This window comes from Orbicella franksi, unplaced genomic scaffold, assembly GCF_964199315.1.
Source record: "Orbicella franksi unplaced genomic scaffold, jaOrbFran1.1 SCAFFOLD_834, whole genome shotgun sequence".
NCBI classification, from domain to species: Eukaryota; Metazoa; Cnidaria; class Anthozoa; order Scleractinia; family Merulinidae; genus Orbicella; species Orbicella franksi.
In genome coordinates, this window is record NW_027670689.1 from 1 (window position 1) to 5,000 (window position 5,000).

At 35.0% G+C, this 5,000-nt stretch overlaps 1 long non-coding RNA gene across 2 annotated transcripts; it reads left to right on the forward strand.

Annotated features, from left to right (window-relative positions):
• Positions 1–13: 13 nt before the first annotated feature.
• LOC145474084 (uncharacterized) lies at positions 14–4,994 on the forward strand. Of its 2 annotated transcripts, XR_014045150.1 has the most exons (4): positions 14–266; positions 706–1,520; positions 3,486–3,685; positions 4,306–4,994. It is a non-coding gene; the product is annotated as an uncharacterized LOC145474084 (long non-coding RNA). The 2 variants fall into 2 exon arrangements; XR_014045149.1 differs by having other exon boundaries at positions 14–1,520.
• Positions 4,995–5,000: the final 6 nt, after the last annotated feature.

Consider the following 5,000-nt stretch of genomic DNA (forward strand, 5'->3'; position numbering starts at 1 on the left):
ACACTGCAAAAAGTTCCAAAAAAAAGTTACAATGAAAGTAAAAAGAATTGTGAATGTCGATCATGACTTGGTGTACATTGTACATCATATAAAGGTATGTGGTGAGTGCCAAAGGCATAACATTTCATGCATTTACCTTTTCAGGACAAATTATATAACAGTGACATTTTAAAAGATGTGATCAGAAAAATAATGAGTATTGTCCAGGCTGTACCAGTTTATGGACGGCATATGCAGACAGTAAGAGGTGCTGTAAGCATTACCAGGTAATTAAGTTAGTTTTATGCTTATGACTTCTTGTACTTGGATTTTGTGTCATTTTGTCACAAGAATACGTAATGAAAGATGCATTAGTTGACGCAATTTATTTTCAAAGGCAAACTTAAAAGTCTGCCTATGGTGGATACCGGTTGTGTGTAATGTGAATGTAAAGCAAACACAGTGTTAAAGATGTATGTGCATGTTAATATTAAATAATCTGAAATTTCAGCGAGTTTGAAAATATATTATATCTATGACAGTTCTGGGGTGAGGGCTGTTACATGTGAATGGCTCATGCTCGATTTTTCACTTGTTATGATCTAGCTGCCAATATGTTCTGTAAATTAATTTTAATAGTCATCTGATGATGTGCAATGATATACACCAATATTTAACCAAATAATGTACAGTGTAAATTAATTAACCAAATTATGCTGTTTTCAGTTGACCAACGCTGCTACATGTACATTGTATTGTGATGTTGAAGCGTACAAATTTACAAACATGCCCAGTGTCAACTTGTCAAATGTATGAACTGGCCAGCCAGTCTAGATTACAAAACTTTCTGAAAGTTGGCCTTACCTAAGGTACTTAAGATTCATGTATGTCTTAAAGTATATTTTGTAATTAATGATTTCTCAGACGTTGTTTTCTTCAGGAAAAGATTCATACCCCACATGGAGGTTTTTTCTTTAAGAGCTCCCTCCTCCTGTTACTTTGGAATTTCTAATGACTGGCCATGAATCGTGGGTGTTGGGTGTGAATATCTTCTGGAACTGCACACTCAGGTTAAGTCAGCAAGAACATCAGTATTTATCCTGACAAAGTCTGATTTTCAGCCTGGATGGCCCTTTGATTGGGACTGTACACATTGTTGTACTGCAATGTTCCAGTTTCTTGTTTAAAGCAAATTGCATGTGCGCTCAAAAGCAAGTTCATAACAGTTAGATATGTTTGCTTTGCATCTCAGGGCAGAGCCTGCCACTGTGAAAGTTTTGGTACCATCTGCCTAGCATTTGACTCACTACTGTAGACACTCAGTAAACAACTAGCAATGGAGTACACTGTATATCGATGAAAGGAATGTCATCTATTGGTTATAAATTATAATTGATATGTCTTTGTATGTTCATTGGTGTTCAAGTAGTAGCTATATACGGTATGATTACATCCCTGTTCCTGTCAGTCAATATACGAACAGTGTACACATGGGCAGCCTGGATTAAAATATCAAAGATATTTAAAGCAACCTTGGCCAGGTGAGATATTTCTAAAGAAATATAAATTCAAGGTCCTTATGATTGCTTATAGGGATTGATTTTATTGTAAACAATATCTTACTGAATGTATTTGTCTTTTGTACTAATTGTTGTAGAACACAGAGACCACTGTCATGACAGAGAAATTAATGTGTGAAAAGTTCCATAAAAAATTGCACTGGGAGCAAATTAAATCATCATAAATGCAGCTTCTGAGAGATCCCCAATATTAATGGAACATACATTGTACATACATGTGGAAGAGTGCAATAATTTATTACTTAAGATTGTAATGCTTTGTGTGGTTTCTCTATATTTACAGACAACTTGATGCCATAATAATTTCCGCACTCAAAGTTCATTGAACAAACTGACTTAGAAGTTGAGTTCTGCAACCCATACTGTGTGTACATGTAGTAATATCATAATGCTGTAACTGCAACATTATGACAGATAAACTGTATTACATTATTGAGAAACACCTATGATACATGTATTAACGAATTATTTAAAGTGTCTGTTAAATTAATCAGTTTTTCTTAGAGATAATTTACTCGTCATGTCATGGTTTATTTAAATAGTTGCTTTTTTGGCTTAAAAATGGTATTTATTGTGCTTGGTTTATGTTTGCTCTTAAATCAATTTTTTTGATAACCTGCATTGGGCATGGCATAAATTAATATTTTGCCAACACGAAATGGAGGACTGGGTCTTAAGCAAAGTTGCAGGATTAGTATTTTTGTAGAAAGAAAGATTTGAGAAATTTGTGACATTCTACAGTATATTGTAACCACTGCATTTCAGTCATACCCCACAACAACAAAAAAATGTGTAAACTTCTTTTGTGCAGAAGTCCCAATTGTTAACTAAGAAAGAATATAATGATTACATGTAATGACAATGTCTTGTCTTTCTCAATAAGAAAGAACAGGAAATGCCACCAAGAAGCACAGAAGACAGTTCTGTTATGTGATCAACATTTTTGGTGGCTCCCCTGAAATGCTTGAAATCATGGCTCTATTTTCATCATCACACCATCTTACACCTCAATATGCTGATGTAATCCTAGTTCAGGCTGAAACTATAAAATCGCTCGCAGTTTACTTCGCATACATGTACATGTTGGACTATTTTCATCAGTAAAAACATTCCAAAAAATAACTGACGAGCTCCGCTTTTAGGCTTGGCTCAATCTATATGTTAGGTATATAGTCCAAAGGGAGGAGAGGGAGGGGAGTTGATACACCAACTCACTTGTGAGAAAGGTGAGAACAGTTATTTTCAGCTCAAGCATAAATTCATTATTGCATTTTTAGAGTTATGGATGGATGTCTTTCTTTTAAATGTGTTTGTTTCATGCCAGAATGTACTTTCCTCTTGAACTTCAGGACTTGAACAACATTTTGATTAGCAGTGTTACAAAACTCTACTCATATCACTTGCTCATATTCACTGTGTGGTTTAGGCATGAATTGAAAAGTGGATGTTTTGCATCCATGCTTCTTCATAGAAGCTAAAGCAGGTTTTCCTTTAATTTCATTAGTGAAAATCCATTAAATCCATCTGACTTTAAACTTGGTTCTCAACAATGTTGTTATAAATTTTGAAGCATTCAATAATATTTTCTTGTCAAGTGCTGGTTTAGTTTTCTTCTGCTCTGGAAACCATTACTGGGATGGAAAACAGGTCCATCACAAATAACCTGTAAAATACTTATCACATCTCTCTCAAAGTCTGTTTCATTTTTTTTCTTTTCGGCTAAGCATATTGCCAGTTTTTTTTTTCTTTGCTTGCTTGTTTGCTTATTTTTCTTGTTCTTTTTTTATTGACTAATTAAGTGCTTTTTTCTCCTTAGCCTCCTATATGTCAAAATTAATATCCTTTACTCAACCCGATTAGCTTTTTAGTGATTACTGAGTACATTAACCTAATTTGGTATCAAAAAATAATATTATTTTTCCACAGCCTTGATGATATCTTAAGCATCCTCTGCAGAAAAGTTAAACAACAGGAATGAATCAATGTAAGAGTTAACAGACAAGATCTTTTGTGGGATGGCATCAGGCAGCTAACACGTAAAAAAAGTGTGGAGGGTGTGTTGAAAGTACAATTCTTTGGAGAGTCTGGGATAGACACTGGAGGGCTGCGGAAGGAGTTTTTATCTGGTAATTTAGACAGTGATATTAATTTCAGTAATCTGTTTTTGCCAAAATAATTATTAGAATGCAGGGAAATCTGCAGAATTTTTTTCACTGTGTGGGTGGCTGTAACTCAGTTATTTAATGGAGATAAATATATGTCCCTTTGTTCAACTTTAATTGAGCTGGACAAAACAATTTCTTTTCCTCCATAAATATCGAGAACATACATAGAGGATATTACACGGTGGCGAGAAGATATGAATTTTATGTTCGAGTGGCAAGAACAATATCTCACGAGTGAGCGAAGCCAACGAGTGAGATATTGTTCTTGCCACGAGAACATAAAATTCATATCTTCGAGCCAACGTGTAATGTTCTTTTTATTATATGGAGAAACCAATTCAACAAAAGCAAAAGGCGGGAATCGTGACTTCATTGAATGATACGACACTCACAAAGGTGACATACGGAAAATACGCCACTCGGGTCCCGGATGAAGTGGAGTATGGAATCTACAAGTGGTTTAGTTCCCAGTAAAACACTCTTCTCCATATAATAAATAGAAGTAAGATGTGTCTTGTAACTAAGTCTGTTTGATTAGCATACATTTGAAGACTTTTTTCTTTAAATATTATTTTCTACAGCATTTGTTGCAGCTGTCCAGACCAACTTTTTTGAGGGCACAGAACACAGCGCTTTGTCACCTGGACCCCATGTTGAGGCTGTGGGTAATGGCTCTTTCAAAGCCATTGGACAAGTCATGGCAATGTCAGTTCTCCAGGAGGGTCCACCACCTGCCTTCTTAGCTACAGTAACTGGGTTTACAACTATCTGTGTACTCCAGAAATCACAGACATATCACTAGCAGATGATGATATTGCTAATCCAGATTCAGGACTCTAGTGAAAAGGGTAATAATATTCCCTTGTACAATGGCTTGACATAAAGCTTTACATTTGTATATCTCAGCTCGTTTTGCTACTGATTTACACAACATTCTCACTTTCTTATATGGATTACTTGTGTGCTGTATATTCATCGAAAATGTCTTGTATATCATCATCATCATCATCATCATCCTCATTTTATTTCTGTGATTTAAATTTAGCAGATTAGAGTAATACAAAACCCTTATATATGTAGCATGATGATTAACCAACACAAACTCAGCACGACTTTCCAAAGTTCATGCAAAGGTTGTTGGCAAAAACAAAGCAAAAATTGATGACAGTACTTTAAAATTCTCCCAAAACTCTCTCTACAGGATGTTTGTTTACATCAGAAAAAAGGCCATTTTATTCTTTATTTTAAAATGCTAACAAACTGCAGAGAGAGATCA